Below are 17,869 nucleotides of genomic sequence, written 5' to 3'. Positions count from 1 at the left end.
AAATCCCAGCACTTTGGGAGGCCGAGGCAGGAGGATCGTGGGGGTCGGGAGTTCGAGACCAGCCTGACCAACATGGAGAAACCCCGTCTCTATTAAAAATACAAAATTAGCCGGGCGTGGTGGTGCATGCCTGTAATTCCAGCTACTTGGGAGGCTGAGGCAGGAGAAGCGCTTGAACCTGGGAGGCAGAGGTTGCAGTGAGCCGAGATCGTGCCATTGCACTCCAGCCTGGGCAACAAAAGTGAAACTCCATCTCAAAAATAAATACATACATACATACATAAAATAAAAAAATAAAAAATAAATAAAAGGCCCTCTTGCTTGAACAACGTCCCCTGCAGATACTTTCTGGGCGCAAGGGAAGCCGTAAGGGCTCCACTTTGCTTATCTCCGCGCGAATCTTTTACTCATCCTGACACGGGCTAGTTCTAATTGATAATCCGTCTTGCTTCCTGGGAATCCCCGAGGAATTTTTAAGAGAAAAATGCAACTTGTTTTGTGAACGGAAAAACAAGTTTGGCTAAGAGTAAACAAATAATAATGAAAGAAAAGCGCATGAGAAAAATAAAAATGAAACAAAAGCACTCTTTCTTTCCTTTAGGGCAGTGCAGGGGACGGAAGGACAGTGGGAGAGGGTGGGAAACGCAGAGGAGGAGGCTGAGTTTATTTTTAACATCAAGTTAAAGGCATAGTCTGTGTTCTTTCCTTTTAAAAATAGACTTTTAACCTCTTGAAGCATTTTGACTATTCTGCCTGTGAGGTAAAACCCCTTTTGTGGCTGGCAACTCCCACTGGGTCTTTTCCCATCATTAAAGGCTTACTGGCCAAGTAGTTAGAGCGTTGGAAAAACCCCAGCACTTTTCTTCAAAGGTTCCTTATTAGCATATGCACACAGCTTCTGTGCGCAGAGAGGCTTAGAAACCCTGGCTGCTTACCTGGAGCTTGAGCTTCCTTGCATTTTTCAGAACTGATGGTTAGGGGAAAATCCTCTTTTTAAAATAGTTTGGATTCATGAAATAGTGGAGACAGTCTTTTTTCAGTCCACTGCAAAATTTATTAGTTGAGTTTATGAATAACGCAACATACCGACAGCTGTAAAATTTGATATGGGTGAACAGATATGGTAATAGCTAATCTCTAACACTTTTTGAAGGCTTCCTATGGGCCAGATACTGTCTATATGCATTTAATGCTCTAAACAGTGCTCTCAGGGTACCTAATATTATCATCCCATTTTACAGATGAAGAAACTTGAACTCAAGGCTATTAAATAACTTGTGAAACTTGAACTCAAGGCTATTAAATAACAAACTCAGTGAGTAAGTTTGGGGGAAGAGATTCAAACTCAGGCAAGACAGTCAGTTCAGGTCCACTGCTAGCCCATACCATAAGTACATAATTAGAAAAGAAGCCCCTATTTTAAGATATTTTTGCTTCCATCTTTTGGAAAGTTATCAAAAATACCAATTTTGTTAGAAGAAGACATTTTGCTGCCACTTACAAGACTGTTGTCACAATAAATATATAGATCTACAATGTGTTGATGAGGTGAAGCATGCCCCCTTAGATGTGACAACCTTGTGCAGTGCACAGCCTGCACAAAGGTACATGACAGCTGTTCAGTACACGTACACATGCAAACACACGTATACTTCCACAGAAGAAAAAAAAAGGCTGTTTTAGTTTAGTCTTTTGGTCTTTTAGAGGTAACCAGGATGATCTGACTTCAGGAAAAGCTCTTCTATGTGGCTCAGTCTAGAATGAGTATAGATCATATAAAAGTGTCTGAAACTGGTTGTATTTGTACATAGTTCAAAAATATCCTATTCTTACTTCCTCTTTGCTTCTCCTCTGGGGAATAAACACTCAATAAACATTTTACACAGGAAGTTCCGTGTACATAGGTGTATTAAAGGATGAGAATAAAATAAATAGAATAGTTTACAAAACTGGGGAGATTAAACTTTTATTATAGAAAATTTCAAACATATACTGAAGTGAACAAAAAGTATAATGAACCCCACTTTCCTCCATGAAACTAACATCCAGCTGTGAAAATCATTGACTGATGGCCATTCCTGCTTCGTCTGGATTTCCACTCACTCTCCTCCATATTGAAGCAATTCCTAGACATATCATTTTAGCCAAAAATATTTCAGTACATTTCTCTTCAAGATATGAAATCTTTTCAAGATATAACCACAATACCATTATTACATCTAAACAGAAATAATAAGAAGTCTTTAATATCATCATATAGCCAGTGTTCAAAATTTTAATTGTCTCCCAAATGTCCCAAATTTTCTTTTTTCATTTGTCTGTTTTTACCTTGTGTTTGTTTGAAACGGGAACCAACTAAGTTCAAACATCCCATTGGTTGTTATGTTTCTTAAGTCTCCTTTAATGTACAAGTTCTCCCTTCATCTTCCTTCATCTCTCTCTCTTTTTTCTTTTTTTCCAGAGTCTGCATTTTGCTGATGGCATCCAAGTAATGTTTAACGTGGTTCTCTGCTGCAGAATCCTTTCTGTATCTGTATATTCTTTTAAGGTGCTTGGGTGAATTTGATCCATAGCCAGGCTTGGAAAATACTGGAGAAGTTGTGTTTCTGCTTCTGGATTTCTTAATGTCTTTTATCTTTTTTTTTTAATTTCATTTTTCTATTTCTTTTTTTTTTTGAGATGGAGTTTCGCTCTGTCACCCAGGCTGGAGTGCAGTGGCGTGATCTTGGCTCACTGCAAGCTCCGCCTCCCAGGTTCATGCCATTTTTCTATTTCTTTAATCCTCTATAGGAAGTATGGATTTCTTAATGTCTGGGTTGAAAAAACAAAACTCAGAGGAACTTGAGTACAATCATAAAAGTACATGTCCACTACTTGTTGACAGATGATAAATGTTGGCTTGAATGTTGAGGGCATCTAGAATCCCTGGAGCAACTAAGGGGGCTTCAGGGGAGCAACTTCTCAGCCAGGCTGGAGATGGGCAACAGATCTGAATTAGCAGTGCTGGAAAAAAAGAGGACCTCCCAGCTGGGGGATTTGGTCTCCCTTGAGGCCCTGTGTGACCTAGTAACCAGCAGGTGAATTGTTAATTAGCAGGCAAAGCCTGGCCTGGAATAAGCTGGTGCTTGACTTAAGTGGAGTTTAAATAGCTGGGAAAACGATTGTTCTAAGGATACTTGGCTGGAGGCATTTCCAGAACGTGCTTGTGGCAGAAGGAGTGATGTGTTCTGTCCTAGGCACCTCTGCTGCTTCTGTCATCGACCTAGGTGATATGCTTTGGCTGTGTCCCCACCCAAATCCCATGTGTCATGGAAGGGACTCGGTGGGAGGTAATTGATTCATGGGGGCAGGCCTTTCCTGTGCTATTCTCATGATAGTGAATAAGTCCCATGAGATCTGACAGTTTTATAAAGGAGAGATCCCCCACACATGCTCTTTTGCCTTCTGCCATGTAACACGTGACTTTGCTCCTACTTTGCCTTCCACCACGATTGTGAGGCCTCCCCAGCCATGTGGAACTGTGAGTCCATTAAACCTCTTTCCTTATAAGTTACCCAGTCTCACGTATGTCTTTATTAGCAGCGTGAGAACAGACTAATACACTGGACTTGCTTTCTTCTGTGCGTCTTCGTTTTGTTTTGTTTTGTTTTGTTTTTTGAGACAGAGTCTCACTCTGTAGCCCAGGCTGGAGTGCAGTGGTATGATCTTGGCTCACTGCAACCTCCGCCTCCTGGGTTCAAGCAATTCTCTGCCTCAGCCTCCCAAGTAGCTAAGATTACAGGTGCCAGCCACCATGCCTGGCTAAATTTTTGTATTTTAGCAGAGATGGGGTTTCACCATGTTGGCCAGGCTGGTCTCGAACTCCTGACCTCAAGTGATCCACCGGCCTTGGCCTCCCAAAGTGTTGGGATTACAGGCATGAGCCACCGCGCCAGGCCTCTTCTGTGCATCTCAAAGGCTTGAGATTTTTTTTTTTCAATAAATAACAGAGCATTACATTTCCTTGGTGAGGGGTTTTGGGCTTTCTTTCCCCATGTCCACATTGACCTGTCAACACCTGCCCCAGGCCCCTGCTGTTCTCCTTGCCCCATACCTGCTGCCAAAAGAGGTGCTTGTTCTCAGAAAGCCGGGGGTCAAAGTGTCTCTACCACTGGCTAGCTGGGCAACCTTGGGTATGTCCCTCGGTCCTCTGAGCCCTGTAATCTTTACCTGTAAAATAAAGATTGTATCACCTGCTCCACCTACCATAAGAGGCTGTTGTGAGAATCAGCCTCTTATGGTAGGTGGAGCAGGTGATCCAAAAGAGTTAATGTAGGTGAAAGTCCTGTCCTTCATTAAACCACAAAGCATCATCCAATTGCTCTTGTTGCCTGCTGCCTCCCCTCTGCTTGTAGTCATTCATTCCTGGCTAAGAGTGAAGAAGTTGAACCAGGTCCCATTACTTTTTAGTTGTATCATTTGGGGCAAGTCATGCTGTGAATTTCTGTTTCCTCATAAATAAAACGGGAATAACTTTACCTAGCATTTATTTACATCGTTCTTTATTTACACTGCACCTTGACCCAATGATGTTATCAGCACGAAAGCCGAGATAAACACACATAAAGCACCTAACCTAGACTTGGCACCCAGTCGGTACTCAGGAAAAGGGAATTCTTTCCTTCCCTGTTTGTGGAAATTGGACTATGGTATAACCCAGCTGATACGCCTTCCTTTATAAAGAAAGAATTCCTCCTCTAATTGCCAAGGATAGTACTGCTACTCCTTCTCCCTCAACTTTTTATCTCAATGCTTTGCTCAAGGCCCAAACATGCTTTAAATTCTCTTTTGAAGTCTGTAGACTAGGGAGTTAGACAATGGAGTCTTCTTTTATTACTTGGGGATAAAGATTCCTCAGCATGTGTGAAAAAGACTCAAATGTTTGGTTGATGACAAAATTAACATGAGTCAACAGTGTGATGAATAAGCAAAAAATGCATTTTAGGAAGTGTGAAGGGAAAGGTCCAGTGAGAGGATAGCCTTAGACTCATTCTCCTCATGTTGGTCAGACTACGCTTGGACTAAAGGACTCAGTTCCAGACGCTGATGCCTGGGGACGGATCATCAGAAAGGAGTGCTAGCAAAGAGCTTGGAATGCAGGGTGTTTGAGGAACTTTCAGAAAAACTGAGGCTCCTTAAACTGCAAAAGATGTATTTCAGGAGAGATGTGTATTGTCTCTTGTTTCTTGAACGGACTGAGCGAAACACCACCACTTTGGATTTACTTAAGAGTAACAATTTCTAAAGAGTATGTAGAAGTACACATTTGAGGTTATGTGACTCCCAGGGGAAGAATTAGGGACAGTAGGTAGAAGTTATAGAGAAGTAGTTTTAGTGGTATTTCTGTTTCTATTCCTCTTCACAACTCTGGGTTTTCGGAAGAATTAGCTATTAAAACTAGTTAAAACTGGGCTTTCTTACAGCCAGTTTCAGCATGATGTTACATACAAAAGATATTCAAAGCAATATTGAAATTGTGAATTAGAAAGGGACATAACCACAAATATGCCAGAAATTAAAACAGGTAACAAGAGACAATCAGGTATGACTTTATGTCAATTAATTCGGAAGACATACAAAATGGTTAACTTCCAGAAAACAATAATCAATACAAACTTAAGAAGAAATAACCCAAATTATATGATCTTGAAAGATATTACATCAATGATTATAGCTACCTATATTATGAAATAACATACAAATAATTTTTCCTTAAGACAGAGTCTCACCTCACTACAATTTCTGCCTCCTGGGTTCAAGCAATTCTCCTGGTTCAGCCTCCCAAGTAGCTGGTATTACAGGCACCCACCACCATGCCTGGTTAATTTTTGTATTTTTAGTAGAGACAGGGTTTTGCCATGTTGGCCAGGCTGGTCTCGAACTCCTGACCTCAAGAGACCCTCCAGCCTCAGCCTCCCAAAGTGCTGGGATTACAGGTGTGAGCCACCACACCTGGCCACAAATAATTTTTTACCAGTGATTTTTACCAGATTTTCAAGGAATATATAATCCCAATCTTATATAAACTATTCCAGAGATTATAACAAGATACAAAAAGAAGGAGTACCCCAAAGCTCATTTTATTAGACTGACCTATACTGGATTGACTCCAAAATAAGACAAGAACAGTAAAGAAAATTGTAGGCCAGGCGTGGTGGCTCACGCCTGTAATTCCAGCACTTTGGGAGGCTGAAGCGGGTGGATCACCTGAGGTCAGGAGTTTGAGACCAGCCTGACCAACATGGAGAAACCCCGTCTCTACTAAAAATACAAAATTAGCTGGGTGTGTTGGCACATGCCTGTAATCCCAGCTACTTGAGAGGCTTAGGCAGGAGAATTGCTAGAACCCAGGAGGTGGAGGTTGCAGTGAGCCAATATTGCACTATTGCACTCCAGCCTGGACAACAAGAGTGAAACTCTGTCTCAAAAATAAATAAATAAATAAATAAATGAAAATTGTAAGCCAACCTCACTTCTAAATATAAAGTTATAAATTCTAATAAAATTTAGCAAAATTGGTAACTTTAAAAACAAAAATACACTATATTTTATATAAAACAGAACTATATTTTGTTTAAAAACAAAAATACACTATACTGTATAGTATATAATAATACAGTATAACCAGGTCAAGTTCCCAGGAAAGCAAAGATGGCTTAATGTTAGAAAAATCTATTAACATAATTTACCACATAAACAAATTGCAAGAGAAAAAGCACATGATTACTTCAATAGAGGCAGAAAAATTATTTGTTAAAATTCAACACTTTTATATTAAAAAAATTAAGAAATACAAATAGAAGCAGATTTTCTTCACAGAGTAAAATATGTCTATCGGAAACTTGTAGCAAACATCATATGTAGTGGTAAATCTTTAGAATTATTTCGTTTAATATGAGGGACAAGACAAGATGCCTACAATTGCTATTTCTAGCCAATCATTATTTGGGGGTTCTAGCTGAACAGTAAGGCAGGAAAAGGAAGACATGCTAATTGTAAAAACAAAACAAAACAATCGCTATTTACAGAAATTGCCCTCATAGAGTCTAAGAGAAAATACAGGCAAGCAATTGGAACTAACATAAAAAATCAACAAGTTACTAAGCACAATATTAGTATAAAGATAATTTACACTGCATCAACATCAATAAATAATTTTTAAAATATTAAATATTATAAAAAGTTAGTTCTTCCTTAATTAATTAATGAATTCAAAACAATCCCAACTCAAAATCCCAACTAGTTTTTTTTTTTGATACTTGACAAGATGATTTAAAAAGCCATGTGGAAGAGCAAAGGACCAAGAAGTTTGTAGAAGACCAAGATAGGAAGGCTCACTTTAACCTATCAAATATGTCAGTCAGGGTTCAATCAAGGAACTAGAGCCACAAAGAGTGTTATGACATGGGATTTATTCTAGAAAGCAGACCTTATCCAATTGTGCAGGAGCTGGGGAGATGAAGATCTGGAAGGAGAAGCTGGGAGCTCAGAGAAAAGTCTAAATCATCTTTTGAAAGCACTGGCATAAGTGGACAAGTCAGAGTTTACAGAAAAAAATCTAAGAAGCCAAGTACACATCCAGCTACTGAATTTGTCCTGCTGAGGGAACTCACGGAGATGTCTGTGTGAAGCTGTTGCCTTTGTGAAGCCACCTTCTCTGTGGCTCTTAGCCAAGTATCTGGTAGTAGGTCTTCGGCTGCAGGACCAGAATTTGGGAAGAACAGCAGGATGCAAAGCAGAGGAGAACAAGGGCAAGTTGGAATCTGTTAGGTACTCCTGTGTCTGTCACCCCATCTAACTTTGAAGAGCTTCACAGAGTAAAGGACTGCCCTTCACTTCCACATCCCAAAGTCTCACACAAGGTCTTCTCTTGGCCAGCTTGGACCTGGAACCAGACAGGAAAGGGAATTCCTAGCTCAACCAAAGTCGTAATGAAATAACCTAGCATGTCAAGATGAATGTTAAAGCTATTGTAATTAAGACAGTGAAAGCCTGGGCAACACAAAGAGACCCTGTCTGTACCAAAAAAAAAAAAAAAAAAAATTAGCAAGTGCAGTGGCATGCACCGGTGGTCCCATCTACTCGGGAAGCTGAGGCAGGAGGATCACTTGAGGCCAGGAGTTCCAGACCACCCTGGGCAACATAGTGAGATCCCATCTCTACAAAAAATAAAAAAATTAGCTGGGCATGGTGAAGTGCACCTGTAGTCCCAGCTACACAGGAGGCTGAGGCAGAAGGATTGCCTGAGGCCAAGAGTTTGAGGTTGCAGTGAGCTACGATCAAGCCACTGCAGTCCAGTCTGGGCAATAGAATGAGACCCTGTCTGAAAACAAACAAAAAAAAAAAAAAAAAAAGAAAGAAGAAAGAAATGTTTGTTGTAGGCAAAAAAAAAAAAAAAAAAAAAAGACAAAAACCCCCAAAAATAGAGTAATAGAATAGGGAGCCTAAAACCAGACCTATTCATATGTACAAATAACATGACAAAAATGACATTACAAATTCATTAACGATATCACAATATTTGGTTTCTCATATGGAGAAGTGATTGAAAAAACTCCTTATCTCACACTAGTCACAAAATTAAATTCGACATGGATTAAATCATAAAATCCTAAATGTGAAGAACAAACTTTAAAAACTTACAAATAAAATATAGGAGAATATTTGTATGACTGCACCAAAGAGAAGGATTGATTAAACAAGAGAAAAAAGAGTACAAAGCACAATATATTGACTAGGTTCCTATTTAAAACTTCTTAACAAAAAATGTCATAAAAATGAAAAAGACAAGCCACAGACTAAAAGAAGATATTTCCAACATATAACCACAAATGAATGATTATTGTTCGGAATAGTTAAAGGATACCTACAAGTCAAAATGATAAGTCCTAGGGTAAGGAAAAGAATAGAACATTCACAGGAGACAAGATTTGAATGGCCAATTCAAAATGTTAAAACAAGGCTCACACTTATTGAGCACTCACTGTGTATTATTCTAAAGGCTTTACTGAGTATTAGCTATATATATATTATTCCAAATGCTTTGCATATGTTAACACACATATTCCTGGCAATGAGTGCATGAGGTAGGTATTACGACCTCTTTCTTCTTCCAGAGAGGGAAAGTAGGGCTGAAATCACACAGCTAGTAAACAGTAAAGCCAGCATTTGAATACCAGTGGTTTGGCTCTAAAATCTGAGTTCTTAACTACCTTCTATTTTATCAACTTGTTAAATTTAAACATTTGACAATACTCACTGTTGTTAAGGATGCGGCAGAATGGGAACAAGTGAACCCCGTTTGTTGGGGCGTAAATTGACATAACCACTTAATTGGAGAGCAATTTGCCTTTACCAACTGAGGCTGTTAGGTCCACAGCCTCAAGTCATACCCATATAAACAAGGAAAATGTACAAGAATGTTTATTGCTGCAGTGTTTGTAATGGTGCAAAAATACAGTGTAAAATATTTATACTATGGAGTATTAATATGAAATAATCTAAGTAAAACCCTATAACATAATGTTGATTTAAAAAAGCAAGTTGGAAATGGAGATATACAGAGTGTGATGTCACTCATAAAATGTAAATGTATGCAAAACATGACATGGTTCATATACGTTGTAAATTTATAAAACATGAAAAAATAAATTAAAAATTCGGGAAAATGGTTGCCATTATGAAGGGGAATGAAAGAATGAGATGAGGGATTTTGCAGGAAGGATCAATTGTATCTGTAATACCATATTTCTTTGAAAAATGAGTAAATAGGGCAAGATATTAAGACCCAGCACAACTAGGTGGTGAATATATTCTATTCTTCTTTGTATTTTTAACTTTAATGGACTGACCCACATTTTTTATCTCACTTGTCATTCTTCCCCTCTTTCATATCGCTGCCTCACGGGGCCTCCTACCTTTCATTGAACAAGATGTGCTTCCTCACACCACACTTTCCCTCACTTGGGAATGTCTTCTGCTTAGAAAAACCCTGTTCACCTTTCATGGCTTAAAATACTTCATTTAGAAAAGCACCTGAAAGTACACCCATGTTCATAGCAGCATTGTTCACAATAGCTAAAGGTCAAAGCAATCCAAGTGTCCATCAACTAACAAATGAATAAATGAAATGTGGTATATCCATACAATGGAATATTATTCAGCTGTGAAAAGGAAGGAAATTCTGACACATGCTACAACATAGATGAAACTTGAAGACATTATGCTAAGTGAAATAAGCCAATCACAAAAGCACAAATACTGTATGAGTCCAGTTATGTGAAGTACCTAGAGTAGTCAAATTCATAGAAGCAGAAACTAGAATGGTAATTGCCAGGGGCTGGGAGAAGTAGGTGATATAGTTTGGCGGTGTCCCTACCCAAATCTCATCTTGAATTGTAGCTCCCATAATCCCCACATATTGTGGAAGGGACCCAGTGGGAGGTAACTGAATCATGGGGGTGAGTTTTTCCCATGCTGTTCTCATGATAGTGAATAAGTTTCATGAGATCTGATGGTTTTATAAAGGGCAATTCCCCTACACATGCTCTCTTGCCTGCCACCATGTAAGACATGTCTTTGCTCCTGCTTCGCCTTTTGCCATTATTATGAGGCCTCCTCAGCCATGTGGAACTGTGAGTCCATTAAACCTCTTTTTATTTATAAATTACCCAGTCTCAGGTATTTCTTCATAGCAGTATGAAAATGAACTAATATAGTAGGGAATGGGGAGTTATTAATGAGGACAGAGTTTCAGTTTGTGGAGATGAAAAAGTTCTGGAGATGAATGATGGTGCCGGTTGTTCAACATTGTGAACATACTTAGTGCCACTCAACTGTACACTAAAAAATTGGCTAAAATGATGAATTTTACATTACATATACATTTTATCATATTAAAACAAGAAAGCAAACAAAAGCAAGCTGAAAGGCAACTTATAATATTATTAGAAGTCTCTCAAAGAGGAAGCAGAGGGAGACTGCCTCCCAGGTAGATGCCACCCAGCCTCAGCCCCTGTGGGCTCCTCTGTCTCCTCTCACCTTGTGGATGGATGTGTTCTGTTTTTCCAGTGTTATCTTTGCTTCTTCCTGTAAGGCAAACTCAAATTGCCACTTCTCCACTTCTGCTCCCTACCCATCACCCCAGTGATGACAGTAAACCCTGGGGTGCTTTCTCTCCTGTATTAGTCTGTTCTTACACTGCTATAATAAATACCCAAGACTGGGTAATTTATAAAGAAAAAGAGATTTAATGGACTCACAGTTCCACATGGCCAGGGAAGCTTCGCAATCATGGTGAAGTTGAAGGAGGAGCAAAGGCCCGTCTTACATGGCAGCTGGCAAGAGAGCATGTGCAGGGGAACCGTCCTTTGTAAAATCATCACATCTCGTGAAACTTATTCACTATCACAAGAACAGCATGGGAAAAAACTGCTCCCGTGATTTAATTACCTCCCCCTGGGTCCCTCCCAAGATAGGTGGGGATAATGGGAACTACAATTCAAGATGAGATTTGGTTGGGGACACAGCCAAACCATATCATCTCCCCTTCCAACTAGACCCAGCGCTCTGAGCCCCTTGCCTTTCAGAGTGTATTTCTACCTTCTACATTGATTTCCCTCCCCTGCCCAGACTTTGAGTATCTGTTTTCAGAGTTGTAATCTCACCTCATGTTCTGATTGCTTCCTGGGCCTGGCAATTTGGTTTTGGCTTCTTGACTCGATTGTGAGTTGTAACCAGGATTCACCCAGTGACTCTGCTTTGTAGGAAGGGCCAAGCCCTTTGCTGACTGGAACTATGTGACTCCATTTTATGGTTTATCAAATGTGGACTTGCTTGTTATTATGAAATCACTTTAAAGCCTTTAGGGTGATTTATTTAAATGCATATATATATATATATATATATATATATATATATGTATGTTTGTGTGTGTGTGTATATATGTGTGTGTGTGTGTGTGTGTGTGTGTGTGTATCCATTTGCTTGTGGATGCATAGAAAATGCCAGAAACTGATAACAGAGGTTTCTAGAGGGAGGGCAGTCTTTGGATCAGTGCTGGGGCTGAGTGAGAGCAGAAGAAAAATTCCCTGTGAACTTCCCACCTTTTCTTCACCTTGAATTGTTTATAATAAGCATATGTCATTTTTTTAATAAAAGTAAATATTCACAGTGAAACACTGTGTTTTAACTGGTATAATAAGCTCTTAGTATTTGATCCTGAGAGCCCCTCTTTCAGAGGCACCGTCAGTCAAATACGCTGCTAGGGCTTATGTCAGCTTCCAGGGGAAATCATTGTTGGGAGGTGCAATTTCAGATCTAGCTGGAGAGAGGCAAGGGCGTGCCTGCAAACCCCTTTTCTAATCTGAACAGGATATTTGTAAGGTAGTCACCGTGTGGCTGTGGAGATGAGTGATGGGGCTGCCATTCTGGTCCCGTCACTGCTTCTTCCTCTAAAAGCAATTTAGAGGAGAGCTAAGAGGAACAGAGCCTACCCCTTTAATTAGCCTGCGGAGCCAGGCAAGGTAAATATTTGTGACTGAAACAGCATGGATCCATGGAAGCTGGGATTTTAGCCTAGAAGCCTTGTGCTGCCAAGTTGCCATGAGACCAGAAAGCTGGAGCTATGTTTTGCCTCAGAAAGTGCTTCTCAGTTGAAGAGAAGTGGGAAGGAAATCAGCAGTAGAATTAAGGTCTGTGTGTTAGATGAGGATAATAAGGCTTTATCTATACCTTAGGTTAAAGGCACACATTTTACCTGTTTTTATTTTGTCTTTATATTGATTTCTTATATTAAAAAAATTCAGGCGTGCTGTCTCATGCATATAATCCTAGTATTTTGGGAGGCTGAGGCGGGAGGGTCGCTTGAGCCCAGGAGTTTGAGACCAGCCTAGGCAACAAAACAAGACCCTGTCTCTATAAAAAATTAGCCAGGCATGGTAATGTGCACCTGTAGTCCCAGCTGCTTGGGAAGCTGAAGTAGGAGGATCGCTTGAGCCTAGGAGTTGGAGGCTGCGGGGAACTATGATGATGCCCCTGCACTGCAGCCTGGGTGACAGAGCAAGACCCTGTCTCTAAAATAAAAATAAGAATTTTAAAAAGTAAGAAAAACAAAAAAATAAAAAAATTAGTGTCCTGAATGTTGACCTATTGAACTTCCTGCATCTACTAGCTCCTTCTCTGGTTTCCAGGGAGCCTGAATAAAAATCAGATCGTTTCACTGCTCTGCTTATAACTTTTCAATGCCTTTTCATTTCTCTTAGGATAAAATCCTGACTCCTGTAGTTCGTGTTTAGGGTGACTGTATGATTGATACTCAAATTGGGATGGCTGTTAATATGTATGTAAGGAAAACACATGCAAAGAGGACTCTCCCAGGAAAACCAAGATGTATCCACGAGACCCTGCTAGATCTGGCTGTGGCCCCAACTGTCCCTGTCCTCATCTGCCCGCTTTGCTCCAGGTATGATTCCCTTTCTTGTTGTTTAATGACATCACTCTGGAGTCTTCACTGTCCCCTCAGTCATGCTCCTATCTGCCTTATTTATCTTAGGGGTCTCAGATGTCCACTCCTCAGAGAGGCTTTCCATGACCACCCATTCTAGAATGGTCTCCCCAGTTGCTGTGTATTTTATCTCTGCACATTTCTGTCATCACGCCTGATATAATCTGTGAAGATATTGTTTATGCATTTGTTTACGATCTGTATTAGCTGCCAGGCTGAGGCCAGGGACTTGTTTGTCTTGCTCACTAGCCTGGCACATGGTAGGGACCCAGTAAATACATGGCAAATGAATGAATGATCAAGTGAAGATCTTTAAGTTGGACTGAATGACCCAGAGATGCCCACTGCCTTGATTCTTATCATGTGAATTAGGTCCATCTTCAGTAGAAGAGAATGAATACAAACAGAGAAAAGCAGAAGGAATAGAATGAGAGAGAGAGCATGCTGGACAAATCCTGGTTACAGGCATTATGGGTATATACTTTATCCTTCATTTGTTCCTTAATGGGGTGAGCCATTTAAATAAATTATAAATAAACTTGTCCTCCCCTTCCTTTGCCTTAACTAGAATTGGGATTGGGGTTCCATATTTACAACCAATGACTTCTAGTAAAACACAATTAGCATCTTTCCTTTGGAATATATATTCCTCTCTCTCACCCCCTTTTTTCTCATCCAGGCTGGAGTGCAATGGCACGATCTTGGCTCACTGCAACCTCTGCCTCCTGGGTTCAAGCGATTCTCCTGCCTCAGTCTCCCGAGTAGCTGGGATTACAGGCTCATGCCATCATGCCCCGCTAATTTTTTGTATTTTTAGTACAGACAAGGTTTAACCATGTTGGCCATGCTGGTCACATATTCCCATTTTTAAAGGACAACATTGTGGAAGAATATATTAGTTGTGCCCCATCATCAATTTTATCTTCTTCCTTGGTAAATTAAAGGAGAATAGATTAGTTTCATATTTCTGCTGTAACAAATTGTCATATAATTAGGGGATTAACACAATATACATTTATTATCTTACTTTTATAGAAGTCAGAAGTCTAAAATGAGTTGAAAGGGCTATTCCTTCTGGGGGCTCAAGAGAATAATCTGTTTCTTTGCCTTTTCCAGCTTTTAGAGGCTACATGCTTTTCTTGACTTGGAGCACCCTCCTCACATTACTATCTCTGCTTCTGTAATCACATCTCCTTATCTGAATCTGATCCTCCTTTATAAAGACTTTTGTGAATACATTATCCAGGATTCACGTTGATAATCCAGGATAACCTCTCCATCAAAAGATATTTGACTTAATCACATCTGCAAAGCTCCTTTTTCCATGAAAGATGACATATTTACAGGTTTGAGGGACTGGGACCTGGGCATCTTCAGCAGGTCATTATTCTGTTTATCACCTCTTTCTTCTTCTCACCTGTTTCTTCTTCTCATGGCTGGGATGTGGTTATACCAGCTGGAGCTCAAGCAGCCATCTTGGGCCATTGTTTAGAAGTCACGGGCTGAAGATAGGGGAGTAGCAAGGTTGAATGCTCTGAGATCCTAACAGTTTTGTGAGCTACTCTGCCAGTCCTAGACTATTGTTCTTCTGAGTTCTTTGAGGTTCTTTTGGGTTTTCTAAATTTGACTGATACAATTATACGCTTTACACTTTTTTTAACGTTCTCCCCTTTCCACTTGGTTTTATGTCCCAACTATTTCTCCATGCTATTAAGTATTTAAGTGTTTTACAACAACTGTTTTGTTGTTGTTGTTTTTAAAGACAGAGTCTTGCTCTGTTGCCCAGGCTGAAGTTCAGGGGCACAGTGAAGTTCAAGGCTCACTGTAGCCTTGAACTCCTGGGCTCAAGCAATCCTCCCACCTCAACCTCCCTAGTAGCTGGGACTGCAAGCACATGCCACCACATCTGGCTAATTTTTTTTCTTCTTTTTAAATTGTGAAGACAAGGTCTCACTATTATGTTGCCTAGGCTGATTTCGAACTGCTGACCTTAAGCAATCCTCCCATCTCTGCATCCCAAAGTCCTGGGATTATAGGCATGAGTCATCATGCCTGGCCTCACAAACTTGAGTTTTGATGACTGTACAATATTCCAAGTTTTATTTAATGATTCCTCAACTATTTAACAATTAGGATTATTATTTTAATTTTATTTTATTTTGAGATGGAGTCTTGCTCTGCAACCCAGACTGGAGTGCAGTGGCATGATCTCGACTCACTGTAACCTCTGCCTCCCACTTCAAGTGATTCTCTTGCCTCAGCCTCCCAAGTAGCTGGGATTACAGGCATGTGCCACCATGTCTGGCTAATTTTTGTATTTTTAGTAGAGACAGGATTTCACGTTGTTGGACAGGCTGGTCTTGAACCCCTGACCTCAAGTGATCCACCCACCTTGGCCTTCCAAAGTGCTAGGATTACAGGTGTGAGCCACTGTGCCTGGCCGACAATTGGATTATTTTAAAAAATCATTTTGAATAAAAAGTTCCAGTGTTTTAATAGAAGGATTAAGAGGAAATCCATGGTTTAATGTGCATCTCACATTATAGCATCTGCTTATATTAGACCAATACAAATCTAAGTCAGGGCCAGGTGCGGTGGCTTACAACTGTAATCCTAGCACTTCGTGAGGATCCTCCCTGAGGCAGGAGGATCGCTTGAGCCCAGGAGTTTGAGACCAGTTTGGGTAACATAGGGAGACCCCCATCTCTACAAAAAAATTTTTTTAAATTAGCCGGGCTTGGTGGCATCCTTCTGTGGTTCCAGCTACTTGGGAGGCTGAGGCAGGATAATTGATTGAGCCTGGGGATTTGAAGCTGCAGTGAGCGAGTTCCCATCTCAAAACAAAGACGAAAACAAAAATTAAAAAAATGACTAAGTCGGGTGGGAGAAAATCACCCTGGTTAAAAGAACAGCCTCTGTAAGAAAACCTTCAATTTCACCTGCTCTGAATTTGAAAACCTAAATCCAGTAAAGTGACAGGAACATCACATATGTAATACTTTTTAAGCTACCATGGTGACAGTAACATAGCCCAGGGAATTTTAAAAATAACAGTTTTTCATACTTGAGTAAAACTTGGTTTTACTAAATATTTTTAGTTGAATTTTCCTGCAAAGAAGGTTGCAGGGAAAAAAATTGAGTAATTTGTACCGTCACTGCCCCGTGGGGAAATAGCAAATGATATTCTCTCTCAACATCCCACACAAATAGCACATTAGGCAATCTTTAGTGCTCTATATTATTTCCCTGAATAACAGCCATAAAAGAAGCTAAAAGGAATGCAAATATAGGCCAATGATAAGAACTCTTTTGTAATATGCAGTCTCAGGGGTGTGGGTAATTATAGTGAAGATAAAAAGTCCACAATGCATCCTGCTGCAGAATGGCTATCACTTGCACGTGAAATTTAAGATGTTATTTACTACTTGTTCATTTAGCTCACCGCCCCATTTTTTTTTTTACCCTGTATCTTTCTTCACTGTACTCCTTATAGCTTAATATTACATATTTATTTGTTTACTTGTTTTTTCGGCTACCTCATTAAAATGTAGCAGGGATCCCGCCCGCTTTCTTCACTGGAGTAGTCTGTGTCCAGCACTGTTGCAGGCACAAAGTGGGTGTCAAATCGCAAACACCCGCTGCAAGGTGGGTGGGGATTTTGGAGATGAACTAAAGGGATGTGGAGGGACTGAGTCATGAAGGCAATGAAGGGGACTTGACTGGAACCTGAGGCAGTGGGGAGGTCACAGAAGGATATTAAACTGAAGTTGGAGGATGGTGAGGGAAAAGATCAGACTTGGGATTTGACATAAATAACTCTGGGTTTGTTGTGGAGGAAGCGTTTGGGATGGCAAATAGCCTGGAGTTAGAGAGACCAGTGAGGAGGCTTTTGCAGCATTCTAGGTAAGTGGAGATAAGAGCCCAAGCTCGAAAGTTGGTAATAATGAGATGATAACAATAATTATCAGTACAGCAAAGTTTGCTTTATAGACAGCTAGTCATTACAATTCATTGTCTAGCCTACACTTCCCAGCTTCCTTTGCAGTTAGGTGTGGCCATGTGATTATGTTCAGGCCAATAGGATTTGAGCAGGAAGAATGACCTCCGTAGAATTCTCTGGTACATACTCCTTCATGTTCTTTCCCTTTTCTGGCCAATTGGGATGGAGAAACTATGTAGTGAAGAAAACTGTGCATCTATCAACCTAAGTCCTTGTAAAACCATGTAGACAAATGAGGAAGAAATATCTATTATATAGTCAAGTCATTGGACAATTTTAGGTCTGTTTGTTATAGCAGCTAGTGTTACCCTAATGAATTTGAGCAC

The sequence above is a fragment of the Pongo abelii genome, chromosome 10 (genome assembly GCF_028885655.2).
Source record: "Pongo abelii isolate AG06213 chromosome 10, NHGRI_mPonAbe1-v2.0_pri, whole genome shotgun sequence".
In the NCBI taxonomy this organism is placed as follows: Eukaryota; Metazoa; Chordata; class Mammalia; order Primates; family Hominidae; genus Pongo; species Pongo abelii.
Note: the sequence above shows the minus strand (reverse complement) of the source record.